Raw genomic sequence first — 23,658 nt, forward strand, 5'->3', positions numbered from 1 at the left:
GGATTTATATATACCTATGGCTGATTCATGTTGAGATTTGACAGAAAACAGCAAAATCCTGTAAAGCAATTATCCTTCAATAAAAAGTAAGTAAATTTTTAAAAAAATCATGAGCAAAGATGGTTCATGTTAGTTCTGAACCAGAGCATCTGGTTACTGCTTTAAGATACCGGAGCGCTCTCGTTTTCTCCTGGTGTGATCAGCAGTGCTCCAGGTGGGAGTGGCTTTATTGTCCGGAAGTGATGTCAGTGAGGAGAGCTACATAGTTAATAAAAATAGTGCCCCACCGTGGATGTGCAGCTTGAGTGAAAATACACATTTTTTTCTTAAACTGGAATTGGGTCTGTCATTGCAGTGTATCCTAACACATCCTGACTGATACACTGAAGCTCACAGAAGGGACGTCATGGAGCCATTCAGGGAGTTTTGCCCAGGGCTCTCGCAATGCCAGTCTTCCAATAACATGAGATAATTAAGCTTCCTGTGTCAAAGCCTCTTTGAATCCAGAGTTCTTACTACAAGCAGGCAAAGGCAATCCTAATGGATATATCATGTATTTTCTGTCTCCACTCTGGCTTAGGGTTTCCACCTAGCTATGGCAGACAAACAACGGCCACTTCTCTTCATGAGAAGACATGGCACCTGTTTGTCCTCCCTTTGAGGCTAGGCCAGCCTTGTGACTTGTCTTGACCGACAACATGTGGTGGAAGTGATGCTCAGCCAGTCTGAGTTTAGCCATTACGAGGCCTGGCAATGTCTTCCTTTGCATTCTTGAGATTGAGCCGCTGTATGAGAAGCACAGGCTGCCTGTTAACATTCAATGATGAGGAGTGAGGCCATCACGTAGAGAGAGACCCTGGGGAGACGAGATGCTTGCTACCTTTGGCATCTGATTCGCAACTGAGCTCCCAGTGGAGTGAAGAAAGGACTGGACCCAAGTGAGGCCAGAAGAAGAATCATCCATCTCAGCCCCAGACAACCCACGGAATCACGAGAAGTGACAGATTAAGTGTTGTTGTAGGTGTCTGAAGCCACTAAGTGCTGTGATGGTTTATTACAACACAACAAACAGCTAAGGAAATCCACATATCACAGCATAGACACTGAACAGGAATGTATGAGCTGCAACTTCTGGCCACTAGATGTCTGAAGCTATTTTTCATGAGCTGCTGTGCGAGTTTACTGGGGCTGCCTTCATAAAGGACCACAAACTGGGTGGCTGGCAGAACAGAAGATGATGAGTTCACAGTCCTGGAAGCTGGAAGTCTGAAATTAAGGTATGGGCAGGGTTGGTTCCTTCTAAGAGCTGTGAGGGAAGGATCTTTTCTAGATTGTAGATGGCTGTCTTGTACCCATGATGTTCTTGTATGCGTGTGGGTCTCTGAGTTCCCCTCTTTTTATGAGGACATCAATCATTTTGGATTAGAGCCCACTCCAATTACTTCATTTTAACTTTATTACCTCTGTAAAGATCCTGTCTCCAAATAAGGTCGCATTCTGAGGCACTGGAGGTGGGGACTTCAACTTATGAATTTGAGGGTGGAGGAAGGGAGGCACCATTCAGCCCACATATATGATGAATGGAAGGGTGATGTGTGCTGTAAAACACAGGATGAAAATGTGTGTGCAAATCAAGAAGGAAAGAAGAGAGGTCAGTCAGGTTTGCCATCTTTCATTTGAGAGATGTTAGAGAATTGCAGTTCAGGCCGTGTTGGAGATGAGTACTCTTTTTCACACCCTCTTCAAGACTGAAAGCAATTACTCTAGTGAAAGAAGAGAGATTCCAAATAGGAAGCATGGGAAAGGGTGCTCTGTCTTCCCCTGGCAGTCCCCACCTAAGGGTGGAGTTAGGGAAGTTTGCATCCTGCATAGTTAGAACTCTAGAATTGTAGCATTTCAGAATTTGCAAGAATTCAGAGCCTCTAGACACTTTTTTCTAAGCAGACTTCTAGTTGCCCAGACAAGTGAGGGCAAAAATGACTATCTCCATGGCTAGCTTGGCTCAGGATTAACTCACATGTGCATTGATTTATTCAATCTTTATCACTCATTGTCCCAATCTGCCTGCCCATGCAGGAGGCACCAGAGAGGCAGGTTCGATCCCTGGGTCAGAAAGATCCCCTGGAGAAGGAGATGGCAACCCGCTCCAGTATTCTTGCCTGGAAAATCCCATGGACAGAGGAGTTTGGCAGGCTACCGTCCCTGGAGTCCCCAGAGAGCTAGACCTTTAGTGACTAAACAACAGCAAAGAAATGTTTCTCCCTTAGCTAAGTGTCTGGCAACTCCCTGGGACACAGACTCTTTTAGTTAGGTCGTGAGCTGCACAGCCAGGAGGATGCCTTAGCAGGTTCAAAGCAACATCGGAGAGGCTCTGGAAACACAGTTGAAGAGTCTAACATGTGAGCTGCTTGTGAACTCACTGTCTTAACACTGCTTGAGAAGAGGCTTTCCTTAAGGGGCTGCTTTCCCACTGTGGTTGTGTAGGGCTATCCAATGTGGTTTTCTCCACATTTGTTGCAAAATTATTAGCAAAAATAGGTGAGTATGCATACACTTTTCCACTTTTAAGCCCTAAATGTAGAACTCTACAGTCAGAATCAGTCTGGCTAGTGTGACTGTCTTAAGAATAAGATCAGATTACAGCACTAAATGATTGAGAGTAGTTTGAGGTTTCCCCCTTTTCATGTATACAAAACCGTTCTCTACTGATTGAGTCACAAAGCAACTCATTTTAGTCGTGTATTTCCTTGGTAAACATGTACTGAGCCATTTTCAAAGGACGCATGTAGCTGGATCTACGGAATGTGATTTCTCTGCATAGCATTGCATCCAGTCACTCCTTATGGTAGGACAGGCTATGACAGTGATCTCTGAGATGATGCCCTCCCTCTGTGCCCATGGCAGACATCACTAATCAATTATGGAACCCTTTCCTGCTGAGACCAGGCATAGCCTCAGAAAGCCCTTCCACACACAAAGCTCTAAAAAGCCAGCAGGGATTAACTATAGTTGGAATTAGTACAAGAAATAAATCCTATTTGCCTAACAGCTCAGTGAGAGGTGACAGTCTGGGTGGCTCAGGCATAGTTCTGTTACTTTCTGTAGACATGGATTTAGAATTCTATTCCAATTATACAGTTTTATGGCCCCAAACTGAAACATTTATGAAAGGAAGAGGGTGAGAATTGCAAGGGACACCGACGTCATTGGTCATTATGTGCTTTTTAGTGAAGGACGTCACTGATTTACAGCTCGAAGAAATGCACACTGGGTTAGCACTTCCTGAGAAGAGTGATAATGAAGAGTTTGCCAAGCGAATGCCAAAGATAATCATGTTACAGCCTCTCTCAGATACTCATGTGTAGAGTCTGTGCATCGCTGTTCCGTTTTTCTCTTCGGTTGCAATTTATTGATGTTTTATTCAAAACCACCATGAATTAACCTACAAAAGTATATTTCCCTATAAAACTAGGAGGCCTGTTATGAGCGCATGAAACATAGATGTGATATTTTCTTGGCATAGGGTTCTCATCAACTTGTGTTCTATGTCAGTATAAACTGTTTTTCATGCTTCTGTGTCCTACCTTCAGATCACATCTTTTGTGTCTGTTGTCACGTGGGTCATCTTGAATTCTGTTTCTGACTTCTGGGAAGTTAAACCTGCCATAGACAGGGATATTTTCAGTAGAATAGGTACATGTGATAAAAAAAAAAAAATACCCACTAAAAATGGTTGGTGTGGCTTTTTCTTTTAAAGGGAAAAAATTTTTGAATTAACTAATTGGATCTAACCCACTGATCTAATCCAACAGACTAGGCACAAATTGGCCATTAATACAGCCAAGTGAATAAATAGCAATTCTTCATTCTGTGTCAGGATGTAGACGGTATCTGGATGGACCATCTGTTGGGTGAGTGCCAAACTAAGGGTGAATCACCAAATCGACGGATGCCATCATTTAAATAACTGAGGTAACTGGGCTGAAAGGACCAATTTTGTTATTGTTAACTCCCGTCAGTTTTCAAAATTACTGACTTGATCCTGGAGTGACTTCTATGGACAGAGATCCATTCTAACATCTTCTGTCTCAATCAAGACATTGAATAACCCCATCTGCAGACATGACGAGGCAATGGCACCCCACTCCAGTACTCTTGCCTGGAAAATCCCATGGATGGAGAAGTCTGGTAGGCTGCAGTCCATGGGGTCGCTAAGACTCAGACACGACTGAGTGACTTCCCTTTCACATTTCACTTTCATGCATTGGAGAAGGAAATGGCAACCCACTCCAGTGTTCTTGCCTAGAGAATCCCAGGGACGGCAGAGCCTGATGGGCTGCCGTCTCTGGGGTCGCACAGAGTCAGACACGACTGAAGCGACTTTGCAGCAGCAGCAGCAAACATGACGAGTGTGGAGGTGGGTCCTGTAGGAGCCAGGGAGCAACTGAAGGAGGGAGGGCTGGCCTGAGACGTTTGGCAAGGGAATTTCTGGGGACAGTTGGCCAGCGAGCCTGATAACTATTTTTTGACCTTTGCTTGAGGGTCTGGTTTTCTAATTATTTTTCAAGTACTGGCTCAGCACCTGATGGTGCTTGTTCATTTCATCCTCATTTACCAGCTCCAACTCCATCTCCTAGAAGCCCAAGATTAGGGAATGGAGATGAATTCCCTCCAAAGCCTTGTCTAGGAGAAAGTCACCTTGAAGAACAAGGTCCTGATAGTAATGGTATGGTGACAGGGGCAGCTCCCGGGCTGTAGACAGAACAGATCAAAGAGAGAAACTGGGACCAGGGTAATCCCGAGACTCTCAATACTGGGGTTGTGCTCAGGCTTTCTAGAACGAGCACAAACTCTGAAATTGCACATGAAGAGTGAAGCAGAGAGTTCGTTTAGCACCAGGCAGTCGGACCAGAGGGCTTCCCAGGTGTCTTAGTGGTGAAGAATCTGCCTGCCAATGCAAGAGATCTAGGAGACACAGGTTTGATCCCTGGGTCAGGAAGGTCCCCTGAAGAAGCAAATGGCAACCCACTACAGTATTCTTGCCTGGATAAGAATCCCATGGACGGAGGAGCCTGGTAGGCTACAGTTCATGGAGTTGCAAAGGAGTCAGACATGACCAAGTGACTGAACAACAGTGTCCTCCGTTACTTCCAACAGAGCACTACTCCCAGCGCAACATGCTTATTGCACAATGTTCATATTTAAAAATGCATAATTGACCATTATTTTTTTATTCCCTTTCACTTTACCCTTCCCTCTCTTGTTTCAGTTCAGGATCTTCTCAGGTTTTTATTTTCTGTCAATATCTTCCCATTTCTACAGAAATGCCCCCAGGGTATTTTTTAACATATTTAATTTCAAGACATGCCAGTCCCTCTGAGAGATAATATATTCCAGGAGGAGACAGAAAATTTGGCAAAAGAACTTATGAATTTGATCTTGTTTCTGATCTTCAAGTTGCTTGTTGTCCTGTCTCAGAATTCCTGGTTTTTTGCTCTGTCATTTTTCTGGAGATTGCACAGGGCAGGACAGTGATTCTCCACCTGGGGGTGGTGAGGAACCTCTTGAAATTACAGCAAAATTGTATGTGCATGCACATGCGCTATTTTTAGGAGACACTTCATCAGACAGTCAAATTAATTCAGACCCCAGAAGAAAAACAAAATCATTAGTAAAGAACAAAAACCCTAAGAACTAAGTTCAGAAGACCCAAATGCCAGTCCTCGGGTTACTTTTTACCAGTTCAGTGACTAGTGCCTGACCTCCTGGGGCACAGTTTCTTTGGCAGTAAAATAGGGAAGGTAATTCTCACCTTTCTTACAACACAGGGTCATGAGGATCAAATGAGACCATAAATGATAAAATATCAGAAACTCAGAAGTTCAATAAAAGCATTCATTTTTCTCATGCTGCCAAATCTTTCAGTTACGGGAAAACATAAGGGCCAGATCAGAAGTCAAACCAGTTCTGGCAACAAGGAACGTGCTGTTTTCAAAGCATGTTCATGTCCTCTAGTGATATTTAAGTCTTCCTGAATTCCTCACTAGTTTTGTATACAGATGCATGAGGAACACAGGCATTGTGGCAGTTATCCAGTTTATTCAGTCAATTATCTCAGCACTTGAACTAATATGATAATATATTCTTGCTCCACTATTTCTTTCTGGTCCTGCCTCTCCCTTCTGGTGAATGAACATTCCTGACGGCATAGCCCTTGTGTGATCAGCTGCCCTTTGCACAGTGACTCTTTTAAGAGGTTTCCAGAATTAGCTGTGTATGTGGTATTGACCGTGTGACCAGCTCCAGCGACAGTGATCTAGGAATAAAGGATGGAAGGGTTTGACATTTTCCCTCCAACAGCGAAGGGCTTTGACCTAAGTGGAGCCCTGGGTGGTTTCGGAGTCTGAGACCAGAGTGATGTCAGCTAGCAAATTAAATAAAGAGCCAGGTCAAAAGAGGTCAGAGTGAGGAGCCAGAGGGTGAGGATATACTTTATTACCAAGAGAGTGACACCTTTTAATTGGTGAACATGACAAATAAAGAGGTGGCAGTCCCAGCTTGCTTCGGATTTGCTCGTGCACCAAGTGGGTTTGTGACAACAGAAATCCTTTCCTCTCACTTTGTTTAGAAGTTGTGATTTTGATTAGGAAACAAAAAGCCACACAGGAGACAAACTGTGAAATGGAGGGTGGCTTCTAACTGATAAGGACTGAATTTATTTGAAAGTCCCCTGAAATCCAGGCATAATATGAAATGAAAATAACTTCATAGTCAATAATTCAACATGAAATAAAAGTGAAAGTTGCTCAGTCGTGTCTGATTCTCTGCAACCCATGGGCTATACAGTCCAATGAATTCTCCAGGCCAGAATACTGGAGTGGGTAGCCTTTCCCTTCTTCAGGGGATCTTCCCAACCCAGGTCTCCTGCATTGCGGGCAGATTCTTTACCAGCTGAGCCACAAGGGAAGCCCAAGAATATTGGAGTGGGTAGCCTATCCCTTCTCCAGGGGATCTTCCTGACCCAGGAATCGAACCAGGGTCTCCTGCATTGCAGGCGGTCTCTTTACCAACTGAGCTACCAGGGAAGCCCTCATAACTCATATGTCTCCTGCTGCACCTTACAAAGTGTGTTTTTTCTTTTCCTGACTGACATCAACTTGAAGAGGAAAACGTTAGTCAGGAAAAGAAAAAACACACTTTGTAGGGTGCAGCAGGAGACATGTGAGTTTATGAGGACTGTTTAATTTTGAATAATACATGTGTCAACTCCATGGATCCTTCCCCAAATTTGCTTGTCTCCTGCTACAGTTCAGTCATCCTACTCTGTCAACAAGCCTAGAACAAATAAATCGGCATGCTGAAAACACTGCTTTCACTTCCAAAGGAGACTACCTGAAATTATAGGCATTTAGAATGGCATTAAATTTAAAAACCACAGCTTGCAGCCACCATAATTTTTTACAACATAAGCATGGTTATGGAAGTGGTTGTGAAATCTCAGGGCTTGAATGGCACTTGGAAGAGTTTTCTTCTCAGTCTGGACCCAGTTTCTCATCGTAGTGGTCGCTGATGTTTCTAAGCAATGATACCAACACCTTGTTTTTAACTAAAGCCCATCCTTGATTTTGATTTCTTTAGTTTTTCCCCTAATGTCCTTTTTTTCTGTTCTAGGATCGCATCCAGGGTATCACATGACATTTAGTCATCACATCTATTTAGGCTTCTCTGGTCTGTGGCACTTTCTCAGACATTCATTGTCTTTGATGACCTTGACAGACTTGGAGGAGTTTGGGACAGATATTCTGTGGAATGTTCTTCTACCTGGGTTTGTCTGATGATATTTCTCATGGTGAGACTGGAGTTATGGGTTTGAGGGAGGAAGGTCCCCGAGGTCAAGTATCATTCTCATCGTATCAAGGATCCAAGCTATTAACTATGATTTAACTATAATGACATTGACTTGATCGCCGCTGCTCAGGGAACCTTCATCAGGCTTTTCTCTCTCTTCATATCATTCTCTTGAGAAAGAAGTCACTAAGCAGGTCATGTGAAAGGAATGGAGGTCTACTCTTCACCCCATGAATGGGGTGCACATACATAAATTATTTGAAATTCTTCTGTCGAGAGATCTGTCTTTTCTCTTCCACTATTTTTTTTTTAATATTCAATCATTTACTTACATCAGTATGAACTTACGGCTATTTATACCTAAGGCTATAATCTGAAACTACAATTTTTCATTTTCTTGATCAGATTGCCCCAGCTTTGCCCATGGGAGCTCTTTCAAGTTGGCTCTTGGGTACGTTGGACATGCACACTGCCATTGGAATTTTTGGTTGTTTTTGAACACTTCCCTACTTTTCAGCCCCATAAGACCTTCTTATGAAGTTATATATTTCCTTCCCCAACCCTGGACTCAGCCACTTCTCCAAAGAGATCTCCGCCCTTTTCTTGAAGGATGGTACTAACTTCTCTTTATTATTACTATTTTTTAAATACCTGACTGCAGATAATATGTTAAATGATTTCTTTTTTCTTTTAAAGATTTTTGATGTGGGTCATTTTTAAAGTCTTTATTGAATTTGTTACAATATTGCTTCTGTTTTATTTATGTTTTTAGTTTTTTGGCTGTGAAGCAGGTGGGAGCTTAGCTCCCTGATCAGGGATGGAACCTGCACCCCTGCATTGGAAGGCAAAGTCTTAACCACTGGACTTCTCTTTATTATTTTTAAAGATATCCATTTATATCACTTTCTCTGAGTCCTTCCATTGTCCTTCTAGCTTCAGGAATCCAATTATTTCCCCATTTTTATTTTGATTTGTTTGCTCTTCTCTTTTGTGCCTTCAACAATCTGCCTTACAGATGCTCTGAGATTGAAGTTTCTCATCACATTTGAAGCCCCCTCTCTAAAATCTCTCGCTCTTCTGTCGTCTTTCTACTGAACATCACATCGTTTTCCCCTCTCTGGCACCTCTAGAGCATCAGCTTTATGTTGGAAGGAAAGGAATGGAGAGGAATACGAAGAGAAGGAGTGATCTCAAGCGATCTCCTGGGTGGCATATTATTTTTAATTAATGCCGCTGCCATCTCCTCACTTTCCCAGCCAAATTAATGCAGCAAGAATTGTGTTGGCATCTGTGACAGCAAATGGAGAGGAACAGCAGTTTCAAAGGAGGGGGGTGACTGCCCCCCACCCCCAATCTGGGCACACTCTGGAGCAAGGCACAATCCACACGCAGATTGCCAGAGCTCACCGGGCTATGGGGTGGAACTCGGCGGCTCCCAGGAGCACATGTCCTCCTCCGTGACTGACAGCGATGCCCACTCTGCATCACACAGGGAGACTTTGAAGAAGACTGTTTGCTGATGCGTTCCCTGCAGTCATGTGGGGAAGGCAGCTTACAGGGAGCTTGGGGGCAAGAAATAAGCACCCTAACAGCTGCCATTAGTGTCCAGAAAGAACAGGATCACAGAAAGAGCCCAGTTCTCTGTCTTCACTTCAGCCCAGTTGCCCCTTCCTCGCTCCCCATTCATCAGATCACCACCTCTAAGAAAAGTGATTGTTCTTTGCCTGTGGCTCAGCAAACGGTTCTCAGGGCCCACGCACCCCAGTGTCCATAGTTCTTGCTAGAGATGCAGAGGGGATCAGGACATGATTTCTGGTTCAAGGCAGACAAGATTAGCCTGTGAGCAGATCACATCAGACAGTGCATTATCTTTAGTATATATACCAATGTTCGTGCATTGTTATATGCATAGATTCTGTGGCTTTTATTAATTTTTTATTTTTCAAAAAAATTTACTTTCTGTTTATTATCTTTAAATTTCTAAATGTACATCAACAGATGAATGGATAAAGAAGATATGGAATGTGTATTAATACAATGGAATACTGTTGTTGTTTTGATTGCTAAGTAGTGTCTGACTCCTTTGCAACATCATGGACTACAGCCCACCAGGCTCCTTTGTCCATAGGATTTTCCAGGCAAGAATACTGGGGTAGGTTGCCATTTCCTACTCCAGGGATCTTCATGACCCAGGAATCAAACTTGCATCTCCTGCATTGGCAGGCAGATTCTTTACCACTGAGCCACCAGGGAAGCCCATAATGGAATACTACTCAGCCATAAAAAAGAATGAAATAATATCATTTGCATCAACATGGATAGACATAGAGATGATTATACTAAATGAAGTAAGCCAGGCAGAGAAAGGAAAATATCATATGATATTTTTATATGTGGAATCTGAAAAAAAATGATACAAATGAACTTATTTATGAAACAGACTTACAGACAATAGAAAACAAACTTATGGTTACAAAGGGGAGAGGGAGTGGGGGGTATAAATTAGGAGGTTGGAGTTAATATACATATAGTACTGTATATAAAATAGGTGAACAAAGATCTACAGTATAGCACAGGGAATTATACTCAGTATTTTGTAAAACCCTATAAAGGAAAAGAATCTGAAAGGAATACATACATATATATGTGCACATACACACATATACATACATGTATGTACATACATTTATATATATAAAACTGAATCAATATGCTGTACACCTGAAACTTATATAGGGTAAATCAACTATACTTTAACAAAAATTTTAATTACTAAGCTTATGATTTGTTATCTTTAACTTTCCCAAATAATGTGTGAATACTTCCTTCTTTAAAAAAAAAAAAAAAAACTAAATTAAAACATTACAGAAGAAGCTGAAGTTCTCTCTAACAAGCATACCAACTCCTCCCCAAACCCACTTTTACCTTCTCCTTCCCAAATCCCTAGGCAACCACTGTTTGAGGTTTGTTGCCTATTTTCCCAGAGAGAAGGTATGTTTTTTTTTAAAAGATACTCAGATTCAGGACTGTCTTGTTCAAAACGATACAGCTGACACATCACCGCCACATGGCTCCCTTTCCTTCCCTTCTTTTCTGGCTGTCACTTAGCCTGGGTTGGTGATAAAATTCCAGGCAATACTTGGAATGTGGACAAGCCGAGATGGCTCTTGTCAAAGCAGAATAATCAGAATGGACGAGAAAGGCTGGGCCTGGAGAAGCATGCAGATGTCCCCATTGATGAATCCAGGCTGGACCAGGTCGAGGGGGCTGGACCCGGGAAATGAGCAAAGGCCAGCCATCAGTCACCAAGAGAAACAGAAGCGGCGGGGGGAGCGCACAACTAGAGGAAGGATCCAAACCAGGGTAGAGACATGCAGAAGGAGGAACACGGTCCTCAGGCCTGGGAGGGACAGGAGAAGCAGGGCCCTGAAGATAAAGCCATGGTCTTTGAGCAGAACCTTGGTGGCAGGCAGGAGACCGCATTGTACCCAGGGGAGAGTCCTGCCACGGACTTCTTCTTATACTTTTTATTAATCGTACCCAGACTGAGAAACACAACATCTCCAGGAGCAGAGAAGCCCCCTCTTCTTGTCCCCACTAAAGGACTGAGGTTTTCCTTGGCAACCCTATTCAAGTCTTTTTGTCTTGGTCTCTAAGAACCCCAGAGGGTTCAGCCAGATAGACAGCAGGTAGGTGTGTGTGTGTGCATGTGTGTGTGCGTGTGTGTATTTGTTGGTAGAAAAGAGTCTCCTTTTCTTGTGTAATAGGAACAAGACTTAAGACATTTATGTGCTTTTCTCTTTGGGAGAGAATGGACACATGTATATGTATGGCTGAGTCCCTTTGCTGTTCACCTGAAACTATCACAACACTGTTAACTATACCCCAACACAAAATAAAAAGTTAAAAAAATTTAAAAGGATTTAAAAAAAAAAAGAAATCTAGGTATAATCTGTAAAATCATACAGACTCTAAATTCCAGTGTTCATTGGAGAAATACTATTTTGTGTTTTGTTGAAAAATACTTGACTGAAACAATAAAAAAGCAATAAATTAAAAAATGTTTAAATTAATGTTCTCTTTTGTCCCTCTGCACCCACAACCTGCTTCCTGGTGGACTCAAGGTGTTAGCCCACCTGGGAAGCCAAAAGGCTGGTTCCATGGGGAGGAAATGCGTGAGGACTGTTTGGGCAGGGAGGCAAAGGGAAAGCTTCCTGGAGCTTCAGGACAGTGAGCTGGGTGAAGTAAACAGGAGGGTTGAGAGCAGGCTGTTTCTGGGAAAGGACTGATGTTCTAAATCCCCCAGTTTCCACTTAACACCCCGAGGGTAAGGCCAGCCAGCCAGCTCCTAGAGCTTTAAAAGGATGTTCGAACAGGTGGGAGTAAAGTTAAAGGAAAACTCACTCTTTCTGACCTCAGTGATATGGAGAGTTGAAGCAGAGAGAAAAGAGGAAACAGGCTAGAGACAGAGACTATTAAACAAACAGCCCTGTTTCCCCTTATCTAGATCATCTCTCCAAAATTATAATACACAGAATTAAAGGGGCGCAGCCCCACTGCCCAGCTAGGAAGGCCCTGGATGGGCTGTGGCAGGACTGGCTTGCTCCCCTGAGCTCCCTTGACCGCCTGGTGTATGTACACTGTCTCAGAGGCCATGAGGCCAGCCAGGGGGAGGGGGAGGTGACCCCCAGCAGAGGGCAAGAGCCAGACAGCCCCCACCAGGGCCCAGATGGAAGATGCAGTGAAGACGCAGGGAGGATTCAGCATCAGCAGGAGTGGAGAGGAGGCCAAGGCAGTGGTGATGGGCCTGGGTCCCAGCCCAGCCAAGAAAGATAAGACCCTGAGTTTCAGCCACAGGCACTGGCGTCAGAAACCTGCCGGGCATCCAGAGACAGGATCCTGCCCTGAATGTGCTATGGGTTCCTTGGGGCAGACAGAGGTGCATCCAAGTCATGGATCTTTCTCTTTAGTACAAAAGTGGGGAGGGGGATTGCTGACCTGCTGTGTCTTCTGGGCCGCAAGTCACCGCAGCCTTGCAGGATGGGCCGGGCACACCTGCTCCCGTCCTCCCAGATGTCCTCTTCCTGGAATGAGAGGTACAGAGCCCTCTGGCCCTCTCCCAGGGGCTGCTGTCCTAACACACTCCAGGGACAGGTATTTTGGACAGCTTGGTATTTGGTGGCCTCTCCCAGGCTTGGGGCTCTTGGTCTAGATGAGCCCACTGTGTAGGGCAGCTCCACCAGTGGCCCTCAGTCTCCCAATTGCGTTGCAGGACCAGGAAAGAGAGAGCATCTGTCTGCTTTCTAACAAGTTTCCTGCAGAGCTGCCAGGATGGAGCAGAAGCCAGCCTGAGATGGCTCACTGGGGTGCAGCTGCCTGCCCTTTCGGGACCTGCCAGGTGGGCAGGACGCTTCTGCCTGAGCTAACTTGATAATCACAGGCCACAACACGGGGAAAGGTCCACTCTGAAAGGTGGCTTCCTCCAGAGTCTTCCCAGACCCCAGAGAAGCAGGTGCAAAGGCTCAGGTTCTTCCCCAAGCAAGAACCAACAGTGCGTGTGTGTGTATTCGGTCACTTCAGTTGTGTCTGACTCTTTGTGACCCTGTGGACTGCAGCCAGGCTCCTCTGTCCATGGGATTCTCCAAGCAAGAATAATGGAGTGGGTTGCAATGCCTTCCTTCAGGGGACCTTCCCAACCCAGAGATGGAACCTGTGTCTCCTGCAGCTCCTGCATTTGCAGGCAGATTCTTTACTGCTGTGCCACCAGGGAAGTTCAAACAACCACGGGCCAGTCTAGAAACAGAATGGGCACTGCTGGCTTGGATGGCAGGTGTCCACTCTTTCTGTAGAAGAAGAGATAGGCTCAGACCTCAGGCTGGGGGTGCTAAGTCTGCTTGAACAATCCAAAACCATCCTGATTCCATATAATATTCTCTCTTTCCGTCCTCTTGACATAAAATCAAATGCAATTTCATATTCATATCTTTGAAGGCCTTTTATCTTTTAGGACATCCATGTGCTCAATTTGTGTATCTCAAAACCTTCCCATATCCATAGTTGCTAAGGCTGGGTTAGGTCAGCTGGGAGAGCCTTCAGCATCCAAACTTACTTATCAGATCACATCATAAATCATTTTAATGGGAGAATGTTAAGTGCCATTATCTTACAAAAGCAGGTGGGAAGTGAGTTCAAAGGAAGGAAAGGTGCTATTGGCTTGGGGAATTGGGAAGGTTTTGCATGTCTTCTGACCAGAAGAATTATATATTGACCGATTATACCATGTTGCCTAAATATACACAGAAATTCATTCACTCTGGGGTCATTAAAAGGTCATTGAACTAAAAGTGAAGGCAAGGTACAGTATTTTACAATCTGTAAAATGGGACCTGGTACCTAAAGTTCTCAATTTCTACTGACACTTTCCTATAGAATATGTGAAGAGCATACATTTTTCAACCATCACTTTGGGGTAGTATACGGGTCACATTTCCTGATTTTTTTTCTAACTAAAAAGATAAAACAATCAGGGGCTTCCCTAGTGGTCCAGTTGGTCAGACTCTGCACCCCTAATGCAGGGGACCCAGGTTCGATCCCTGGGTCAGGAAGATCCCCTGGAGAAGGAAATGGCAACCCACTCCAGTATTCTTGCCTGAGAATTGCCATGGACAGAGGAGCCTGGTGGGTGACAGTCCATGGGGTTGCCAAGAGTTGGACATGACTGAGAAACTGAGAACACACATCTGTGGAAACAGCGGCCAGAATGCACATTCCAAGTACCAGCAGGGGTGAGGAGCCCCCAATTGCCTGGGTCCAATTTGCAGGTCTACTGGTGATCATATCCAGTGATGTTTATGAGACATCTCTTGTTAATTTCTCCTTCACCGTGGGAGTGTCTAAACAGCCAGGGAGGCTCCAAGAGGAACACTCCTTAGCTTCCAGGACTGCTTTGTCCTTCCTGCAGGGCTAGCCAGGTTTTACAGGGGAGCTCTGTAGCTTTCCTGTGGCTGGAAGCAAGAGACATTCGAGTCCCAACCCTCACCCAGAGTCTGGATTAAGATCGTGACATCCAGATGTGGCTATCTACATTACTAAGGTGAAAGTGAAGTCGCTCAGTCGTGTCTGACTCTGCAGCCCCATGGTATGTGACCTGCCAGGCTCCTCCATCCATGAGATTTTCTAGGCAAGAATACTGGAATGGGTTGCCATTTTCATCTCCAGGGATCTTCCTGATCCAGGGATCGAACCTGGGTCTTCCACACTGCAGGCGAACTCTTTATTGTCTGAGCTACCAGGGAATCCCTAGACATTATTAAGATGATCAAAGACAATTCCAAGCCAACAGCTGACTGCCAGAGTCTCCATCCTCATTCCTCTCCTATATGTTTTCTTTTTGTGTGAGACTCTGAAGCTATTTGCCCAGAAGTAATTTGTCTCTGAGCTTCCCTGTTTGGCTCGGATGGTTGAGAACCTGCCTACAATGTGGGAGGCCCAGGTTCAATCTCTTCTCCAGGGAAGATTCCCTGGAGAATGGAATGGCTACCCATTTCAGTATTCTTTCCTGGAGAATTCAATGGACAGAAGAGTCTGGGAGGCCACAGTCCATGGGGTCCCAAAGAATTGGACATGACAGAGCAATTAACACTTTGGCTTTGGTTTGTCTCTAGGTACTCCTTCTTGAACTGTCTTTAGGGAGCTTGCTATGTTTTCTGCTCTAATCTCCAAGGGGACTTTCTAGAGGTGTATTAGATCAAAGGTCTCTGCACCCACTTCTGGGGCTGCCTGGAAAGTTAGCTGAGCAGCTGTCTCCCCCTCACATGTGTAAATCTGTGATTTGATTTCATTATCCTGTTTTAGTCTTTGAGCAGCTAAGCTGTTACTGTGGTGGAAACAAGAAAGTGAAATATTCACCCATGTATTTACAGAAGATGTAATAAAATCTAGCCCCAGAGGTCAGACTGTTCATATCCGATGGAAAGTAATACATGCATGGGTGTTAGGATTAAATATATATATCATACTAGGGTTTCAGCTCATTTGCCTAATATATTTGAAAATGACTCAATTTATTGCAAACTAAGATTTAGGAAGCTCAGTTTACAGGTTGACAAATTAGCATTTGTCTGCACATATTTCACTATTTTGCATAATTAATTCCTCCCCGTAGTACACAGGCATTTTCCTCTACAACAAAACCAGCCTATTTCTCGTTCCCTTCCTGTGAGCATCATGCAAATGGTATTGATTCAGAAGATGCATATTCTTTCCCAAAGCATCCCTTGGAACATGACTGAGATTCTCATCCCAATCATTATCAGCTGTTTATTACCCAGCTTCCCAAACCTCATTCACACACACACACACACGAAAAAAAAAATAGAAAAGAAAAAGTTGAGTCATAAGAAACAAAGAAGGTGCTGATGAAATGGATTCTCCTGATTCACATAAACTAAGTGTATCAGCTAGCATTAGGAGGACCAGAGAAGAAAAATGCTAATTAAAACTGGCTTTAACAATAGAGAAGATACACTGATTCATTTGCCTGAAAAAATCTACAGGTAGAAGAGCTGAATAAAGTTTGGAGAAAGAAGTGGCAACCCACTCCAATATTCATGTCTGGACTATTCCATAGACAGAGGAACCTGGCAGGCTATACAGTCCATGGGGTCACAAAGAGTCGGACGTGACTTAGTGGCTCGCCATTACTATAGTGGGTAGCCATTCCCTTCTAAAGGGGATCTTCCCAAACCAGGAATCAAACCTGAGTGTCCTGCATTGCAGGAAGATTCTTCACCCTCTGAGCCATGAGGGAAGCCTAAACAACAACACAACAGCTGAATAATGTCACTAAGGGGTTTTTCTTTTTTTTTGTCTTTCACAATGTTTTCTTCAGAGTTGTATTCTCCTAACGCTGACTCTCTTCTTCATTCTACAATAGCTTTCAAGAGTTGCATAGTTCCAGCAAAAAAAGAAACATGCCATTTTTATTCCCAGCAAAAACCTAAACATCAGTCTAATTGGATGGCTATAATCACATGTCCAACACTGAGCCAATCACTGTGATTGGTCAGTCATATGCTTTCTCCCTCCAACTGGGATGAGATCAGCTTCCTGAAATCAACATGCATCCCCCAACTAAAATTGGAATCTTTCAGGTGGCTCAGATGGTAAAGAATCTGCCTACAATGCAGGAGACCCAGGTTTGATCCAAGGAAGATCCCCAGGAAAACGGAATGCAACCCACTCCAGTATTCTTGTCTGGAGAATCCCATGGACAGAGGAGCCAGGTGGGCTACAGTCCATGGGGTCACAGAGAGTCAGACAAGACTGAGCGACTAACACTTTCACTTTATTTTCAGAAAGAAAGAAGTATTATGGAGAGGGGGTGGGATAGACAAGAAGGCTACCTGTGTGTGTGTGTGTGTGTGTGTGTGTGTGTGTGTATGTATATTTACTAAAGTAGAGACAGATAAATCTGAACTGGAGAAAAATCTGAAATTTTTAAAAAGTATTTTTTAGCACTGTTTCTTTCACACATATGCAGTAAGTCAAATGAGGCCAAGGAATTGTTGGCAGGCACTTGAATGAACAGACATGGCTGGTTGGCAATGATCCTCTCAATCATATATAAGCATACTAGTCTTTCTTGTTTTTTTTTCTATTTTTTTTCATTTATTTATTTATTTAGCTGTATTGGGTCTTAGTTGCACATGGGGGATCTAGTTCCCTAATCAGGGATTGAACCTGGGCCCCCTGCTTTGGGAGCGTGGAGTCTTAGCCACTGGACCACCAGGAAAGTCCCTCTTGCTTCTTAAAGTTATATTTATATAGAGTTTACTCTTTGAAGGCAGGCACACCAGACGTTTTATGAAGTACTGCTCATTGGTTTGTGTTTGAAATCATGAGATCACAGGGGTTGGGGTGGAAATCCTTGGCAACTGAGGCCTTGAGTGGAATAGGAAAGAAGTATGACTGCTTACTGCTCTTCCTTCTCTCTTGTAAAATTCAGCAAAGCAAGGCGTAATGAGCACCTGGCTAAGAAAATCTGTGATGGAGAAAGCACAAAGACAGCAGGTCTAGATTTCTACCAGGGAAGTATTTGAGATCTTATAGCATTGTTGTTTCTCAGTCACTCAGCCGTGTCCAACTCTTTGTGACCCCATGGACTGCAGCACGCTGGCTTCCCTGTCCTTCACTATCTCCTGGAGTTGGATCAGATTCATGTCCATTGAGTCAGGGATGCTATCTGACCATCTCATCCTCTGTTGTCCCCTTCTCATCCTTCCCTAAATCTTTCCCAACATCAGAGTCTTTTTCAATGAGTCAGTTCTCTGCATCAGGTAGCCAAAGTATTGGAGCTTCAGCTTCAGCATCAGTCCTTCCACTTAATATTCAGGGTTGATTTCCTTGAGAATTGACTGTTTTGATCTTGCAGTCCAGGACTCGCAAAAGTCTTATCCAGCACAAGTCAAAAACATCAGTTCTTTGATGCTCAGCCTTCTTTATTGTCCAACTCTCATGACCCTACCTGACTACTGGAAAAACCACAGCTTTGACTAAATGGACTTTAGTCAGCAAAGTGATGCCTCCTACTGGTGCCTCCTACTGGAGCATTTCTCCAAGGATTTATTTCTAAGCATACCCAATCGTCCCACTCCAGTGTTCTTGCCTGGAGAATCCCGGGGATGGGGGAGCCTGGTGGGCTGCCCTCTGTGGGGTCGCACAGAGTCGGACACGACTGAAGCGACTTAGCAGCAGTAGCAGCAGCAGCATACCCAATCGTCATCCCCAGCTCACTCCTTATTTTGTTCTCTATAACTGCCAGTAATTGACTGATTGGTCAGTTTTCTTTTGGTGGGGGTGGGGCGGGAGGGATGCGTAACGGCCATTCACTTCTCTCTGAGGTTCTTTGCACTCCATTACAGAAAAGAATGCAGGTATATAATATCCCTTTAAAAAAAAGTGCCCTCCTTAAATAAATACATCCAGCTTTTCAGGTCAAGTAAGGTTTATTTCACATAATTTGTACCTATTATTTCTTAGTGCGAAGTCAATATTCCACCTGAGTCAAAATTAACTAGGGGAAGGGTTCTTATTAGAAATGGTATTTCTGAGCCTCGCTCTAAAGCACAGTGAAGCAGAAATTCCAGTGAGTTAAGATTTTAGCCAGTTCCCGAGGTGACTCTTAGGCCCATTAAAGTTTGAAAAATAACTGCCTCAGGAAACAGGCAGGGGTTTGGGGGGAAATTGTGGTAAGCTTATCCAGACAGAAGGAGTCTTAAAGGTTTTTAACATAGATATCTCCTGAGCTCTATTGATTTTTAGGCGGAGCTATGTCTGATCCTTCTTAAGCTGTCACTGACTCATTTCTTATGATCCTTCCCTGAAAGTCAGACTAGAACACCAAATTAAGAGGCAGGCCAATGGAACATTTCTATGGGACATCAATCTAAGATTGTTGCTAAAACATCTCTGAAAATAAAGTGGAGAATACCATATTTACTGGAATGCTCTTAGGAAGACCACTGCATATGAGTAGGGAGGAATATTCTGATGAGTTGCTCTGAGAGCAAAATTACTACAAGCTTGTCTAAACAATAAAAATGACAATAATGATAATAATGATGATAATGATAGTCCATGGCCTTCTAAGGAGGTAGAGTGCAGTAAATGCTAAGGCTGTGTGGAATATTTGAGGTATGGACCACAGCTGAATGGTCTGGATGAGAGAACAGGTGAGGGCCCAGCCTGTGATTTTCCATCCCTGCTTTATTACCTATATGATCCGTCATGCTTATAAATAAATGGACCAACAAAAACTCAAATCATAACAGCTTTACGAGACACCCCATTTGTAACCCTCCTGGGAAACCTACTTCAGGATGGCTTGTCAGGACTATCCAATCCTTTTTTTTTTTTTTTTAATAAAGTTTCACTGTCCCCTCCCCCTCCCCCACACTTATTTGGCTGTGCCAGGTCTGTGCATGTGGGATCTAGTTCCCTGACCAGGGATCAAATTCTGGCCCTTTGCATTGGGAGCTTGGAATCTTAGCCACTGGACCACCAGGGAAGTGCCCAATTCTTTGATTTTCCATTTTCATTCTTGGGAATTTTTCCACCAGGTCTCCACTCCCTTGCTCACCAAAAGCAATCCCTCAGACTTCAGAGACCACTGGATTCATGCATTAAAAATAGAAACACAAGCCCCTGAAATTCCAAATAAGAGTTATTTGCATCTCTGAAGAAGCTTCTGATGAGCTTGACAAGCAACCAGAGTTAATGAAAGTCTCCAGGCTTCACACAGCAGTCATCTCAGGTGGTTTCCTAGTCACTGATCCACTCATCACTGGGGCCTTTGAACCTAGCATCCAACCCACAGTAAACTTGTAATGTAAAATACAAACTCTTTGAATTCACAGGAATATTAAAGATTTACCTCTAAGGTTTTCAGGCCATAAAATCCTGTTATTTTTTCCCTCCTGTCTGATGTTGCCCTGTGAAGTGAAGTGAAGTGAAGTTGCTCAGTCGTGTCCGACTCTTTGCAACCCCATGGACTGTAGCCTGTCAAGCTCCTCTGTCCGTGGGGTTTTCCAGGCAAGAGTGCTGGAGTGGATTGCCATTTCCTTCTCCAGGGGATCTTCCCAACCCAGGAATCGAACCCGGGTCTCCGCATTGCGGGCAGACGCTTTACCATATGAGCCACCAGGGAAGCCCGATGTTGCCCCGTAAGCTGCCCCAATGTGTGTGAGAGGTGAGGCCAGCCTGTGGTGACTACTACTCTCCTTTGGGAATGTTCATCTAAGTGTGTTTTTGCATGAATTTCCCCTATATAATTATTTTTATGGGGTATTAGCAGATGTATACCCTTCATTTGCCCAATACTGCTCAACTATCTAAAATAACAAGATGATGCATGCTGCAACAAAGATCAAATATCTCATGTGCTGCAACTAAGACCCAACACAGCCAAATAAATAAATGTTGTTATTGTTCAGTCGCTGTCACTTCCAACTCTTTGCAACCCCATGGACTGCAGCATGCCAGGCTCACCATCTCCCGGAGTTTGCTCAGATTCATGTCCATTGAGTGAGTGATGCTATATACCTGTCTCATCCTCTGTCCCTCCCCTTCTCCTTTTGCCTTCAATCTTTCCCAGCATCAGAGTCTTTTCCAATGAGTCAGCTCTTTGCATCAGGTGGCCAAAGTATCAGACCTTTAGCTTCAGCATCAATTCTTCCAATGAACATCCAGGGTTGATTTCCTTCAGGATTGACTGGTTTGATCTCCTTGCAGTCCAAGGGGCTCTCAAGGATCTTCTCCAGCACCAGAGTTTGAAAGCATCAATTCTTCAAAAAATAAAAAATGAAATACAAGATGAGCCCTCATCACTGAGTTCTATTTAGGGATTTACTAAGTTTCTAGTTCAATATAGAAACTTGAGCACATGGTGATACTTCCACATTCTTCGAAGTTTACATTGAAATTGCACATCCATGAACACACCCTACAGCAGAGCAGGAGAAAAGAAATAAATACCATCAGAAACTCTTTAAATTTTGAGGACTGTTTGGAGGATACAGTATAATCTTTATGTATCACAGAGAAAAACTAGAAGAAACCACAGCCCAAGGCATTGAAGTTAAACATCAGTCTTCTCAGAGGAGTCCAGAGAAAGTTCCTGTTAGCATCCCCAACTGTGAGCTTGGGCCAGAGGACATCTTCAAGGTTTTAACTGAAGAACTGCATTTTAAAGACCAAGTCTTTAATATGGGTCCTGTGCCCTTGAACAGAGTTGCTGGCCGCCACGGCTTCTTCCTTCAGGTAGAAAGCTGAAAGCTGCTTTCTAGAGAACATAGGATCATTGTATGTTATCATCTCTCATCTTCCTGTGGGTTGACTGGGCTCAGGTCAATGGTCTGTCTCTCGTAGGGTTGGAGGGGAGGGCGGGCGAGGAGAGGGGTGCAGGAAGGTGGAGTCATCTGAAAGTTCCTGGGCAGGAAGGCATGCACATGACTTGGGGGTCTAGGGCCTGGTCAGGCATCCATCTCTCCAAAAATCTCTCCACGTGACTAGTGCTGGCTTCCTTACGATATGGTCATCTCAAGGGAGCTGGACTTCTTACATGCCCCATCTGACTTTCCCCAGACCTCATGCTCTAAGAAACAGGAAGTGACAGCTGGCCCAGACCCAGAACTGATTATGTCTCTTCAGTTAATAGTCTATGGATCCAAGTCATCATAGATCCCTACAGACTCAAGGAAAGTGAAGATCAAACTCACCTTTCAGTGGGAAAAGTGAGCAAATGATTTGTACCCATCCTACCCTAGGAGAGCTCCTGGTGAAAGTGTTGGGGATCTCAGAGAACCAGCAAAACTGAAGCACTCAAGGGCTCTGTGCTCAGAGGCCTTTGCACCGACAGTGACGGAGGTCCCTAACCTGCTTTCTTATTCCTAGTCCCTGAACATTAAAAGAGAGCCTGCCTATAATTATGCCTGCTGACTGAAACCTCACATTTGGTCCTTCTTTATAAGATAAAGGCCTATTATGAAAGAGACATACACACTGCTGAGAAAATGCACACCAATTATCTTCACATATCAAAGTAGCTTGTTAGTAAAAAAATGGGGTGAAGCGCTTGCAAACAAAGATTGCAAGGTATTTTAAAAACTCAAAAGCATGAAAGAAAAAGAGAAGGATTAGTAAACACAACTAAATAATCCCAGAGGCAGAAAAAAAGAGATAATCCAGGAAAAATGATGAGAACTATTTGAAAATATTCTGATTCCTGCCTACAGGTTTGGGCAGATGCTGTAAACACAAATTAAGAACAGTTTCTTTTGAAAAGGTATCAATCAGAACGCAAGAGAGAATTTTCCAAAGTGAAGATATAACTGCAAAAGTAAAGATTTCACTAGATAAGCTGAATAGTAAATTGGACAGAGATTAAGATTAAGTTTTTGATCTGAGAAATAAAATCAAAGAAGAAATCTCTCAGAACTGGGAGAAAAAGATAAATAAAATATATGGGAAAAGTTAAGAAACACACATGTCAAATCTAGGAGGCCTGACAGCAATCTAATAGACTTCTTAGAAGGAGAAAGCAGGAGCATAAGAAGATAAAACATAATTACAGACATTAAAGAAAAAAATAAAAGTTTCTGAGATGAGAGTGGATATGACTCAATACTGAGCCTCTCCTGAGTATGGAGAAGAATAAATGAGGAAATAACTCACATAGAGATGTATCCTGCTGAAATTTCCTAAGTCAAAGCTTTAAGACGATGTCTCTAATGCTTCCAGAGAGAAAAGAGAGGTTGCTCCCAGAGAAAGCTAAGCATGTTAATACATACTTCTGGTCAGCAACACCAAGTCATGGTAAAGGAGCAATATATTCAAACTTCTATGGAAAAACAGTTTTGGAATTCTATACCCAGCTAAGCTATTAATTAAATGCAGAGATTAAAGCAAAGAAAGAAAGGAAAGGAAAGATGTTTATGGCCAAACAAGTGTATCACCTGTATTTCTAAAATGTGAAAATATTGTTCATCTTAAAAACTGCAGAACAACTGTGGCAATAAGGATGGCATGATACACACATTAAAGATGCAGTTGAGCATCATTTAGAAGTAGAGGAAGCAAGTCAGAAAGAGAAAAACAAGTCCTGTACATTATTAACTCATATATGTGGAATCTAGAAAAACAGTACAAATGAACCTATTTCCAGGGAAGGAATAGAGATGCAGATTAGAGAACAGACACATGGGCACAGGGAGGAAAGGAGAGGATGGGACGAACCGAGAGAGCAGCATTGGC

The sequence above is a fragment of the Bison bison genome, unplaced genomic scaffold (genome assembly GCF_000754665.1).
Source record: "Bison bison bison isolate TAMUID 2011002044 unplaced genomic scaffold, Bison_UMD1.0 scf7180017864180, whole genome shotgun sequence".
NCBI lineage: Eukaryota > Metazoa > Chordata > Mammalia > Artiodactyla > Bovidae > Bison > Bison bison.